The sequence below is a fragment of the Amphiprion ocellaris genome, chromosome 21 (genome assembly GCF_022539595.1).
Source record: "Amphiprion ocellaris isolate individual 3 ecotype Okinawa chromosome 21, ASM2253959v1, whole genome shotgun sequence".
Taxonomy (NCBI): domain Eukaryota; kingdom Metazoa; phylum Chordata; class Actinopteri; family Pomacentridae; genus Amphiprion; species Amphiprion ocellaris.
In genome coordinates, this window is record NC_072786.1 from 5,015,907 (window position 1) to 5,030,464 (window position 14,558).

General features: G+C 40.2%; 1 protein-coding gene across 2 annotated transcripts in view; it reads right to left on the minus strand.

Annotated features, from left to right (window-relative positions):
* The window catches only part of chrm2a (cholinergic receptor, muscarinic 2a), a 92,389-nt gene extending 85,489 nt beyond the window's left edge, over positions 1–6,900 (minus strand). Inside the window, exon 1 of one of the 2 annotated variants that reach the window (XM_055006418.1) lies at positions 6,729–6,900. The gene's annotated coding sequence lies outside the window, so the exon portion shown is untranslated. The remainder of the gene's footprint in view (positions 1–6,728) is intronic. The other variant, XM_023265849.3, reaches the window with a different exon arrangement.
* Positions 6,901–14,558: the final 7,658 nt, after the last annotated feature.

The following is a 14,558-nucleotide window of genomic DNA, read 5'->3' on the forward strand; positions in this document are numbered from 1 at the left end:
TCCCATCACAGAGGAATTTGTCCAGCTGGCACATACAATAACCCCTACCTGCCAAGGTCAGACAGGCCCGCTAATTCTGAATGTTTTATGGAGCAAATTACAGCGGCCAGACCGGAGACTGAAGTGGCTGGCTGGAATTATCTGGTACTGAGGCTTTCACTAATTAAGAGCAGGGAATGGCTGCCCGACATTATTGCTGGATGAGTGGTAAAGCTGAGGAACACCTGAGGCTTCTGGAAGTTCAGCACATTCCGAGGAGTCTCCAGAGATCTGTAGGGTTGGACCACAATGGCTGCGGTCGCTGTTGTGCAGATTTTTGAAATGTGTGGTTCAGTAATGCCGGAATGCAATGCAGACAAACAGTAAATGTGTCAAAGGACTAAAATTGTAAAGGTGCACCGCCAAGGACAATCTGCATCCAGTTTGATTAAAAAGAAAATGCTGGTCTGAATCATAAAAAGAGTGAGGACTTTGTGAGGCATTTTGAAAGACTGGGTTAGACATCAGTGCACTCCTCTATTCAGTGCATCGGAAATGTAAAGAAATCTTAATTTCTCTTTTCTGATTGCATTCAACTAAAACAGATTACCATGGTGATAGTCAATAGCAGAGACACATTGCCTACCTGAAAAGCTATTCCCTAATTTCAATCACATGGATGCTGCTGTGAGTCACTGCCAAGTCAGTTAGTTGTTTATACATGTATTCAATATTTTCCAGCATGAAATCTATTGAAACTTAGATATTTCAATACGAAGCATGCTGCATTGTTAGCCTCAAAATGGATTCAGATCAAATGCGGCAGATGAATTCTAACTCCTGAAAGTCATCTTTATTTGTGTTTAGACTACAATTAATGTCCATCTATTGAAGCTGAACGACGAGAAGTCTCAACAAGCCCCCATTTTCTGTCCTTCACAAGAAATGTAAACATCCTTTTCTCTCACCCCAACCAGTCAAGGCAGAAGAGCACCCTACCTGGGCCTGGCTCTGCCAAGACTTTCTTCTCACTGTATTCATTTGGATTCATTGGGTTTCTCTCTCAGATATATTATTGTCAGGGCTTTGCTTTTTAATGCAAAGTCCCCTGAGATGACTTATGTAGTGAAATAAGGATACATGTCTGGTAAAACAGTCGAAATTCAGGGCTAATTTGGGATTGAGACCTTTTGTTCTTCAAGTCATTTGATGAAGTTCGCTTGTAAAAGACCATCTTCTCCATTAGTAGTTGATTTATTTGATCATTGGATTTAATGTTATAAGAAAAAGGGGTTTTAAAGAAGCATAAAATATGTATGAATCCTTAAGGAATTTTGCAGTCATGCTTTGATTCATTCTAACTTTAAAGCTGCTATAATGAGCAATATTTTATATTAACTTGAAAATTTTATATTGAAAATTTCCTTCAGCTTACCGTTTTGGTTTTGCTGCCTCTAACTTTTTAATTTCAGTTTAATCTTGCAACTCATCAACATAAGCAATAACAGGTAGCCATTTCCGCTAAATTTACTATACACCATTCATCAGCGCCAAACAAAGTTGGCCAACAGCTAGCACACAATGAAAAGGCACAATCACAAGGCTGCAAACATGACTCCAAATCAATACTGCTCTGTATGCATTGGATGTGAAACTGTGTCTGTTTGCTAACAACTTTTTTTTTATAGCAATTTAAATAGTTAAAATTGGAAACGGCTTCCCTTTGCTGCCCCCTAGAGGCTTGTCAATGTAGGTGTAAAATGATGCTAGTGTGTTGAACTACAAGTCCTGTTTTGCATTCTGTTCTGTACCATGACTGACAGCATCATCACACTGCTTCTACTTCCTTTACCAGGGATAAAAATTAAATCTTTTCTCCTCGCTCTGTATTACCTGAGTTTTTGAACCACATGCAGGTGGCAGATCATAGCTCAACATTGCCGTAATTTCTGCAAACTGGGGAAACTCTTTCATGTCTCACACACGTCAAAGTCTTTAAATGTGAAAGTCAGATCTTGGGTTTGTCGGATACGTCCTGGAACACATGAAAGACGAGTCCGCTCAGACGGCGCAATGGATTTCATAGGATAGATTTTATGAGCAATTACAGTGTCAGTGAATCCATTTGTATGTTTATGAAATATGCTTACCCATTGCTGTAAGTAGTGCTTAGTCCATTGATTCCAAGTCTTTTGTTATAAATGCAATTACACTGGTTTGTTTCGTCTAACTTACTCTGTCTGCTAGATAATGACCTGAAGGAGGAATCGGCCTCCTCCCATCCTTTCCAATCAATGCCACTTCGTGCAGTGGTTTAGTGGCACTTCATATTGTAAAGCTCTGCAATCACTCAGCATCTGATGAGGAGCACAGTTTAAAAGTATACCGGCCATTTGTCCTATGAGCTGAAGATCCAGCATATGGAAATCTGCATGTTTTGAATGCGCCTAGATTAGACGACATGCAAATTTAGGCTTATGAAACCACATTCAGATATATGTAAGTATGAGTCAAAGACATCCTCATCCTGACACTCTTTTCACTGGGACTACCATCCCTACTGATATATATACACTTGTATATGACACTGTTATGTAAAACCTCCACGGAATCTTTTCATCTAATATTTCTGCACATTAGTTGAGCCATTGTTGGGCTTCTGCTCAATTAGACCTTCCTTCAGCAGCCAGCCGATGCTGCGGACTCCCCGACTCCTCCACACGGGACAAAAATAACATTTTAATTGCGTAAAAAATAAAATAAATCAGTGTGTAATGACAGAAAAAGAAAGCGATTAGAGCAGGAGCTCAGTGCAAATAGAGGAGCCTATGCGGCTGAAAGCGTGATAATTAGACATTCCTTTCTGCATGTGCCAGATACACAGATTCACTAATGTGCACTGTGCAGCCTCCCTACAACCGAGAAGCTTATGGCCATGGAATGAGGCACCCCACGGGCTAAATTTAACTTTCTTTTCTTTTTTTTTAAAAAACAAAAACAACCTCATCTTTAACGCCGTTTCCGCTGCTGCCAAAAACACAGATTTAGCAATGTGTCCAATGTGCATTCATGGTAGGTAGAAGTGTTGGCACTGAGCCTCTTCCTTCAGTTTCTCCTTCTTTCTCTGTCCTCAATGAGACCAAGAACGAGCATTCATTCTGTTATTCGTGTGTGGTAGTGGAAACACATTTCGCCATTGTAAAGCGCAGTGTCGGTTTAGGTCCTCAAGATTTCAATATGAAAGTAAACAGGCAGAAATTCTACCTGGCAGTGTCTTGCTTTATCCATAGGGGGCAACAAGCATCACTTAACTGCAAAAATCCGTGCTCGGTTCTTAAATCATAGAAATACTATACTCCATTATTAATCAGTGACAGATTTTCTAATGAACACACTCCCTGCATTTGTCACTTTCCCCTCATCTGCATAAACCAACATGCCAATAAGCAATACTCACGCATAATTGTGAGCCAACAGCGATACATAAATCAATGCATGTCATCATTTGCCATCACAGTCAAACACATTGGCACGAGATTATGCGCAGTCTATCATCTCTGCATCTCTAGTGTAATATCAATAGAGTTGGGGAAGGACGTTTAAGGGAAGAAAAAAAAACAGCAAAGCCACGCGTCTGACCTCAGCAAACCTCAGTGGGTTTGCAGAAATTGAAAAAGCCCCATCAAAATAACTCTTCAGTCACGGTGCATGAAAATCTCATCCATCAACATCAGGGCGTCAGACAGGATGATCAGTGGAAGTGGACAGCAACAAGTCGGAGAAACTTCTTGCAACTCACACAGAGAGCAAGCGGTGACGCAACACGTTGGCAAGATGGTGGAATCACAGTTTAAAAAAAATGATTAAAAAGTTGTCATTTGGGGAGATATGCAGCTTTATAGTAGATGCAAAAACTTATGTATAGTGCATGCAAATGTGTGTCAGGTATTATGCAATTAGAATTGACACAAAAGATAAGGTACTGGAGGGAAATAGCCAAAGTTTAATTAGCTAGAACAATGAAATGTTGAAAGAATAATCACATTTTATCCTATTGTGTTATTAACATCAGTACTTAAAGGTTGTTTGTGCTCCAGATTTAATTGTGACATGGTAGTATTTTCTTCCTGTTCATTCAATGCCCCTCTTGCTGTGCTTTGAGAGGTTAGAGAAACCTCAAGGTGTTTTTGTGATCCGACAAATTGTGTTTTCTGTGGGAAAATGACTCATTCTCATACTACAGGTGAAAGAAACGACTCTTCTGTAATTCATGTTGTACAGTCATTGTAGCAGATGGAACCCAGCCAAGTTCAATTACACACCAAAAATGAACAGTTTGAGAAAATGCTGTCTTTTTCCCCCCCTCAACTCAATTCTAAAACAAAACAGCTATGATCACTTTGAGTCTGGTTTTCTTGTGAACTTCATTTGGATCGAGTTTTTTTTGCCAGATGGATAAACACTAGCTATTCTTCACATAGAAACCTGGACTTGGAAGTGTTCACTTGTTCCCCCGCATTTCAAAGAAACAACAGAGCAAAGCTGAAGCAGGGAAACTTTCTAATGGATTCCTTACAGTAGCAAAATGCAAATCCCTCATTTTTCTTTTTTGGCAACACGCCAAATTAGATCCCTGGCGACTGTATAAGAACAAAACCAGCATCGACTCAGACATGGCAACAGTCCGTGAAAGAAAAGAGATACTAATGCGACATGAGTCCTTTTGTTTACCTGCCATCTCTTCAAAACGAAACCAGGTACAGACTTAATCAAGGTCAAGCTGCTGCACTCATTCATGCGCACTGCTCAGTGCAAATAAATATCCAGTCTGTGCACAGATGTTCGTGCTACAGGTGAACTGTAACGGACGCAGCTGGTAATAAAAGACGGAAATAAGCAAATAAACAATCTCAGTCAAAATGTCCTTAAATTCGCGGCAACAAAGAGGCTCAAATAGACGCATTTCATAACAGAATTGTTCTTTTTTTTCATATTCAGACGCATAATCTGAGCCTCGAAGGAATCAGATTTCCTTCCCACATCCTGTAACAACTAAGAAATCACTTTTCCATCTTCATCTATAGAGCCCCTTACACTCAGTCTAACTTCACTATTAAAGTCAGAGTCATTTTAAATATCCAAACCTACCTAAAGCCATTACAAGTAAAGCCCGTCCCGTTGCACTGATTCATCCAGTCAAATGACAGGAGGAGTAGACATCTGCGTTTTTTGGCACCGCTTCTTAAGCGCACAGACACGAATGAACTGCCGCAATTGTGCTTTAAAAAATACAGCTCGCTATGTTGCGTAAAATTGTGTGGTTTTGACGCGAACGCAGCGTGATAAAATCAGCTGTACCTTGTTCCAGGGGTTTACTGGTAACAAGCTCACTGTACGTCATTCAAAAGGCGATTTGACATGCATTCTGTGCGTAAAATAAAAACTCCACTGCAACACCCGCAGCCACAAACCTGCCATCTCAAGTCTTTTCTGCGTTGCGCTTTTACGCGCGTCTGGAGAGGCTGCGACGCGAAATCATCGGTTAATCTCATTCTTAAAGACGGTGGCTGATCTCAGTGCATGTGTAAGAGCATCACACTGTATTGCAAAGGGTTTCTTACACACTGAAGATACGGGAGTTGGGTTATAAACGTGTACGTCCTTCTGCGTCGATCAGGATCCCTGAAATCAAGGATCGTTGATTGATTCGAGACGAGAGAGGAAGCTGATTCTGAGCGAATAGAGACGCAGACAGAGCTGCATCTGTGGAACCAAATGCACGACTATACATCAGAGAAAAAAAATCTAAAGAGAATACTGTTCTGGAGTGGATCTTTTGGTTCTGCGGTAGACAGATAAATGAAACCAGCTGCTTTATCGAGGCAGTGGCGCAATTATCCAAAGCGCATTAGAGTCCCAAGAGCGCAAACGTTTCTAGTGAACTGTTTGGAATTTGTTTTGAAAAATAACCCAATCACATTTGGTAAAATGCTTTTAAACGAAAAAAAGGTCAAGAATGACCAGCGAAAGGAGAATAACGTGTTTCTTTTATCGGATATTTGATAAGAAAGCGCGCAATGTAGGCGCACAGTGGTTTTGTTCGATTGACCAAATGAATTACATTTGACCAAAACTGGCACAGAGAACCACAAATGCAGCACCAGAACCACAAATAAAGTTCTGCTGTCGTCGCCTCCTCTGAGATATGCCATATGGCACAGGCAGCTGTGGACCAAGCGTAAAACATTTGATTGTATTTGTGTTCATCGTGCAAAGCTTCCTCGATACACAACGAGGTTTGTTCGGTATTTCTGGCGATCACATCTTTTTCCAGCAGCGACCCAGGTCTGGGATGTTTTCTTTAACTGAGTTGGACACTTTGTCACCCTGGCTGACCTAAACCAAATGTCAAATATCTGACATCTTCAAGAAAACACATTCAGAACAGCAGTGTGATCGTCGAGTTTCCATGTTTTGGCTTTTTACGCACTGAAGCATCACAGGTGTCGATGTGACTGAGAAACCTGACGGACGTGTGGAGAGAGAGAGAGGGTCTGAGGTTCAATCCCTGGTCACATCTCCTATCGGAGTGTCCTTGAGCAAGACAGCTTAACAAACCCCTCTCAGTAAAAGCAAGCGGTCAATCTCCTGGTCTGAGAGCTTTAGATAAACCTGAAATATCTACTCCTGTGGATTATCAGTGTCTATTGAAAATAAAAGGGGTAAAAAATATTCAGGTATCATCTTACCTGCTTTCATACCGTCAGGCTGGTGGCGTGTTTTGGTCCGCTTCATCGCACCGTGGCTGCATGTCTGAGGACATGCTTCTGGAGACAAGCTTTGGAGACGATAAAGCGCCTCGGCTGCACGGGAGAAAGTGGTGGAGGGAGGGTGTGTGTGTGAGAGAGAGAGAGCGAAAGAAAAGGGAGAGAGTGAGCTATAAGAAGTGGGCTGGCATTTCTTTGACGATAACAGTCGTTATTTGCCTTTTTAGAATCAGGGATGCCAGTTTGAGTTGAGCACAAGAGCAGCAACACGTGATTTTTAAAATGCAACGTAACACATGGCTTTAAATTGCTCCAGTTAAACCCGCAGAACCGGACACATGCCACGGATCTTCTGAGGAAATGGGTTCATTTGGCCCATTAGTTTCACAGAGAGTTATTTGGTAGAAAAATGGTGGATTTTGTGTTTCTGTTCAGGAGGGGAAAAAAAGCCAGAAATCCTCACTGCAGCTTTACGCACACTTTCTGGTTTCAGCACCAAGGACAGCGCAAATTTGGAGATGAGGAACAGCGTGTTTGCTGATTACCTCTGCAAAAAAAAAAAAAAAAACGTCTCTTTTCATCCAAAGCACACTGCAAATTGTGTAAATCTGACATTGTTATTCAATGTCTGATACAATGAATCACTCTCAGTTTAATCTTGCAACTAATTCTACACTCAACACAAGCAGGAGAGGAATTTATCACAGCCCCAGATTTGTTGCTTTTTTTCTGTCCATGAACTCAGTCCCCGCACGGAGCCTGTTGAATATCTCAAGACCTGCTTTTTGTCAAATTGTGTACACTGTCCTGCCTGCGCCTCTCACAGCCAGATGACTCCTTTTTATCACAACTGACTGGCACTTATCAAGATTTACCCGCTTAATGCTTGTTTGAAAAGCTGAATTCCTGCCTGATTTATTGCAACTTTACACTTCAGGCTGCTGGTACTGCAGGATTAGTGTGATCTACATTTATTTAGCATTCATCCTTTTGAACACCTGCCACGCAGCCGAGATTGTTTAAAAAAATGAGCAGGCAGATGGGAATGTTTTACTGACATCTACTGGGGAATTAGTCTCAAAAGGCTTCTCTGTCTCATAACAGGTCATCTGCCAACAGGAGGCAAAGCAAAGTCATTTCTCACAGTTAGACAGGTAACTTTATTTTAATGAATATATATATTTTTTTAAAAAGAAGCAGCCATCACCTCTCTTCATGCCAGATTTTCATCTTATCACCGTTATGAGTTTTGTGTTTTCAAATTCAGTGAAGAAGCTATTAGGCGCAGTCTGAATGCTGCCATCCTGAACCTCAGCTGTCAATTAAAACATATCAAGTGGCAGGAGTTTGTTTGGGAAAACATGCTGTAGTTGAGTTATTTAACAATCATGTAGCAGTGGAGAAACTGGTGGAGAGGTTGCATATGAAGTAGGAAGAAAATAAAAAACCGACACAGGCAAGAGGAATCCAGCGACGGATGTCAAACACTGTTTTACATATTTTAACTTAAAAGTCTTCGTGTAAATGCTCCAGGTAGGGTGGCGTGTTATTAGCACCACAATAAGACGTGTCTGTTCTCGTTGCTAAATCCTATCTGATGGCCAGAGCCCAAAAGCATGTTGGGTGACAGTCAAAACACCCACCGCATGCTATACTTATTCCTATTCACAATGCAGCTGTAACACATGACTCACAGTACATGCACACATGCTGCTCATTACTCTTGAGAGTGTATGTGTGTGTGTGTGTGTGTGTGTGTGTGTGTGTGTGTGTGTGTGTGTGTGTGTGTGTGTGTGTGTGTGTGTGTGTGTGTGTGTGTGTGTGTGGTGTGGGTATTACTCATGTTGCGGGGACCTAAACCCACATTATGAGGACAAAAAGCACAATAAACATTACGGTGAAGACCTGCTGTACAGTTAGATTAAGCCTCCAGAAAATGAAAAAGTCAGTGTAAGTCTTCTGAAGTCACAAATACACAGCTGTGTGTGTGTGTTCTAGTGCTGTAAACAGACACCTAAATGGCCGTGGATGGATCACATGTTGCACCTGTGTTATGCTGATGAACAGCACAGCCTCAAAGGCCGACTTGAGTGCACTGCAATTAGTTTTAGAAAATCACAGTTATAATGGACTCGCTACTGCCAAATTAAGAGAGACACGGTGAACAAAGAGTCATCTAATGCATCATCCTGTAAATAGCAAATAAATCAAAGTGCATATCAAATAAAAAAATCTAGTGTTAATGCACTTTATGGCAGCAGAGAACTGCTTGCTTCACCTGATTGGTTTGAATATGTGTTCAGTCCGAATTTTCTACAGTTAAATGAAGATAAAACAGATTTTTTTGTTTGGTAGCGGCATTCATAAACATCTTGAGACTTGGGCTCTTAAAACCACCAACCAAGTTCATAACCTTGGAGTGTTAATAGACTAAGATTTTACTTTTAACAGCTTTATCAAAGCTGTCACCAAAGCAGCTTTTTACCAACTCAAAAACATCAACAGAATTAAAAGTTTTGTCCCCCAGAAAGACCAGGAGAAACTCATCCATGCGTTTGTCTCTAGTAGACTGGATTACTGTCAGGGTATTTTAACAGAACTGCCCAAAAAGAGCTTTAAACAGCTTGAGCTCATCCAGAACGCTGATGCGAGAGTTTCAACCAGGACTAAGATCTGAACACATCACACCACTTCTAAAATGTCTACACTGGCTTCCAGTCAGTCACAAAATAGATTTTAAAACCCTACTGATCATTAACAATTCCCTGAATACATCTGTGATATGTTCAGAGAATACAAACCCAGCAGGGCTCTTAGATCCAAGGACTCAGGTCAGCTGGTCCAGGCCAGAATCCAGACTAAACATGGAGAAGCAGCATTTAGCTGTTATGCTGTAAACAAGTGGAACAAACTGCCAGTGGAGATTAAACTTTCACTAAATGCAGACACTTTTAAATCCAGGTTCAAAACATTTCTTTCCTCCCGTGCCTATGCACAAAATCTGCACGGTATCTTTTAACTTATCTAAACTGTTGCTTGCTTTTAATCATTTTAATTCAATTTAGTTACTGTACATGATTTTATTATGATTTTTGCAGTCATATACTTTTTAATGTTTCATCTGCACCTCATTGTAACGCTCTTAATGTTTTGTGTAAAGCACTTTTATTTGTATAGCACACTTTCAACTTGCCTGGCCATGTGACTTTCTGATCCGACACCTCTCTACACACATTCTATATGTGTCCTCCTCCTGACTGACATCTGGTTGTTGCACATTTAGGACCAATCCAGTCCATCACTCAACCGTGACAAGGAACGGCAATTCAAAAGTGTTTAACATAACGCATTGAAATTCATTAGGACGACAGAAAAACACAGTGAATTAATGCGAAAACACGCATTTGAATTTCAATTTTTCTTGACAGAATATGGCTTATTTAAAACACCATAAAGCAGCCCTATTCAATTAGCGGCCCGCGGGCCACATGCGGCCCGAAAGCAACCCTCGAGACGACAAGTTCTTACAAAAACTCCAACATTATTGCGAACATTGAATGCAACACATACCGTAACCTAGCAACTAACCCACAATGCATTGTGTTGAGGAGACGCGTTTGAAAAGTTAACATTAGCAGTTCTATACAGGCGAAAATAGCAGCATGTCTTTTTCTATCCTGAAACGACAAATCGACGAAGAAAACCGTCGGTTCAATCCTGCGTGGACTGACAAGTATTTATTTATTTACCACCAAGTCCGAACGCCAAACCAATGTGTTTACTCTGCAACGAGTGCGTTGCAGCGCTGAAAGATTATCATGTCCGAAGACACCACATTGAAAAACATGCCGCGTTTCGGACAAACTTTCCCGAGGGATGTCATGAGAGAGCGGCTATAATTCAAACTTTGACTGCATCTTACAACCGGAGCTGTACTACAATGAAGCGGACCTGCACAGCTCAGGAAAGGGCCACGAAAAAGAGGCCGTTCACAGACTCAGAAACTGTGAAGGACTGCATGTTGGCTGTCGTGGATGAAGTTTTAACGGACGATAAAGTTAAGACGAGTGTGGCATCTGCTATCAAACAGGTCTGACACGTCAAACATTCTCACCACAGATGTCTTCGAGACATGGTAAGTGCAACAAAGCAGCGTGCTGTAGCAGACACTAAAGGTAGTTTTATGTATTTATGTGACTATTTTCTGGTCACTTATTAGAAGTTTAATATTTAAGAAAGACATTTTGCTCTCAGTTATTTCACTTAGTTGCACTTTATTATGCACTTTGATGTCAGCTTTATTTCGTTTCAAAGGGATAGTAACTGTGTCACTGTGCCTACTGTTTATTTTTTTGATTATATGCATTGAAGATGCGACTGTCTCAGATGAGACCAAATATGGACAGGGACAAACTCTGTTTTTTATTATTTCAAAAGAAGAAAAATGTCTCAAGTTCTGAAAAGTTACTGTTAAGCAAGTTACTTTTTAATGCACTTTGAGATGTGACCAAAACAAAAGATGGTGTTTCTAATCTGCACTTAGTTTTTATGTTCATATGCACCTTAACCTGTGCTCATATTTACCTATCAAAATGTGTTGAAGTTGTGTGTTTGAAATGTAAAATTTAAAGAAGCAGTATTTCAGCACAGGTTTAGTTTAAGTACTGCTCTTCTATTGTGTTTATGTCCTTTTGGATGTGGCAGTACGTTTATAAACATCCAGTGTGTTTGTTATTTAATCTGTTTGTGTTTATTTTAAATGGTTAACTTTGCTCACTGTCTGCTAAAAACATCCGGCCCAGCTCATGTTCTTAGTCTGAAAATCCGGCCCCAGTGAATTTTTAAGTGAATAGCCCTGCCATAAAGGTTTAAACTGTACGGGGAAGGAAGGACTGATGTGCAGATTTCTTAGAACACTGGAAACAGGTGGATAACTTGATTGTTCAGTTTATCACAGTTATCTCTTAAAGACCACAACATCGCCTCTCTAAAACAAATGTTTTCTGTTAAAATGTATCACCTTTGTTTAGTTTTGTGGCTATCCTGCATTTATTTTTGCTCATGCTGTTTGGTTGATGGTATACTCCTCTTTAAATCTTAAAGTGTATCTTTGGGGGTGAAGAAAAACTGTGCTGACATTAGAAGAAGGATTTGTCCTCCGGTGCTTTTACAATATTGACACCAATTTAATTATTTATGTGAAAATGCAAGAAAAAAAACTGAGCATTATTTTTGTTTTGAGAAGACACAACTTCTTATGGGCAACAATTTATTGCATTTCAAAGCATATACCAATACTGTTTTCCTTTTTGTGCAGTTGTACCTCGGCTACATATGTTGTTTGTGTTTTCTTATGAATAATTTGAATGAGATTAATTTCAGATTAAACACAGAAAGAATACAGTGTTGTATCTATATGTATAACGCTGCAGTTGCATTTAGCGTAGCAATAAATTACTTCCAATTTAATGGAAATAAATATGCAACACATCCTAGATTTTCCCCAAAAATGAGACCCGGTGTTTTCTTTTACTGTTCCTCACTAAGTTGCTCCAGTTAAAAGCTGCTTTAGTGTCGCCGTTCTGCCTGGAACCACTTCAAGTGTAGTTAAACACAGCTGTCAGGCAGTTAGAAGTGCATGAGAACGCTTATTGATCATTGTCCTGTCAATCAATGTGAACATCACGTCAAGAGACTCTTAACTTGCTGTAGGAAAATTTTTAAAAAATCCTAGGGTGGCACTGCATTGAACAGAAGGATGAAATAATCCTTATGGTGTCTTACAGGATCTCACCACCGTGGATCTCTTTGTAAAGTCTCCCGAAGCTCTTCAAGCTGGGGAGGATTGAGCAGATGTAGGAAGGTTGATCCTTTGATCACTTACTAAAAATAAGAGAAGGGAAAGGTTGGTTCTGGAAAATGGAATGGTTGGAGTTGAAGTTTGAATTGAAATTCAGATATTCTGATTAAATATTACTACAAATCTTGACTCAATTCAATGTTTAATGACAAACTCCAGCATCCAAATTAAATGAGGTTCAACTTGCAATTTTTTTTGTCACCAACTGATCCTAAATGAAGCACCAGAACATCCTGAAAATTTGTGAAGAGCTCTTGGGGGTTGGATAATACTGTAACTCTTTGCTATTCTGTGATAAGACAGAATAAATGGCCAATTCAGTTACATAAGGTGAGGAATCAATGAGCCAAAAACATAGGATGTGTCATGATATGAGGGAAATGAGCTGGAGGAGGAGCATTTTGTCTTAATCAGCTTTGACAAGTCACTGGCAAGCTGCTCCCACAATCCTCAGAGGACCTCGAGAACAAAACAGAAGAGCAGGAGAGAAAGGAGGCAGGAGAAGAAATACAATACTCACAAATCAATAGAAGACGATTTACCTGCATGCGATGCAGGGAGCAGGCCAAACTGCCGTCACAACAATGTGATGCGCAGGCTAATTAACTGCTCTCATGAATCTGCACCGGAGAGACAGCATCTTCATGTTTCACATGGTTGGTGTTCGTTTTCAAAAAGTTGTCGTAGCTGCAACAACTTTAGTCAAGCCGTTATGTTTAGAGAGTGGCGACTGGTTAATGTGGGATACTCAAGTCACCAGAAGCAGCACTTTGTGCCAACTTAAAGGCCCTTTTCCCCCACACATACAGTCACTGGAATACATTTTACTGCACTACAACCCCTGCAAAATGACTTTATGAGCAGAACTTAATTTATTCAGTCGTATATGGTTTGGAATAGAACTTTATGGCTTTCCTTTAACTGAAGCCCATTACTGTGTGCAGGGAGCCAACAAGAAATAAGTCGCTTCAGCAGGCAGGAGCATCAGTCGAGCTTTCTCTCCATAGACTCAACTGAGAAGAAACTAATGCTCACGCTCTTTGGAACCAAAGCTGTGGAAGCATGCAAACATCCTCAAGCTTGGATAACTTTTTGGGTGTATGCACCACTGAGCTACATTCAATTAAATGCAATGGAATATTGTATTCTGGCAACCAGTTCTCCTGAATACATCCACGGTGTATGGGGTTCAAGCACAGTTGGATGTTTTTTTTTTACCCTTTTATTGGTTTCCAACATTGAATCGTGGTCACTAATTTGGCTGTTTTAACCAGAATTTAGAGTGGGAAAGATTCTTTCATGTGAAAATGGCTTTCTACAAAGGAATGCCCATGAAATCAAATTAACATGAATTGACTGAGACAAAAAACATTCACTCCCTTTAAAGTTACTCAACTAATTCAACACTGGTGCAGCCAACTGGTGTTAGAAGTGAATATATATCGGTTTCACAGTTTTTCGCAAACTTTTGAAGGTTGCACTCTGATTAGGTGCTTCAAGTCCCTCTTCAGTCATTGGTTTAACACCTAAAAAAAAAAAAAAAAAAAAAAAAACACCTAAAAACTCATCTGTGCATCAAAGTTACATATTAGAACTTTTTTCATGCCATAAAAAGTTTGAAATTGAACCCTGTTACTTCCTCTAGTCGAGAACGAGCAGATCTATGAAGATCCCAACTATCTACAACCACGGTTCCCCACTTACTGCAGCTCAGCACACCAGCTCACCTTTGATTACCCAAACACTGTAAAAGTATTCTACATTACACAATGTGAACTTCTAATATTGAAGTCATTCAACCACAAGTTTGAGCCAGAAATTGATTTTGAAGAATAATGATGATATTGGAAGCCCCACGTTGGAAGTTGACAGAATGAATTCTTTGGTTTGTTATATATGCTACAGTTCAAAAGTTTAGGGTCACCCAGACAATTTCATGCTTTCCATGAAAA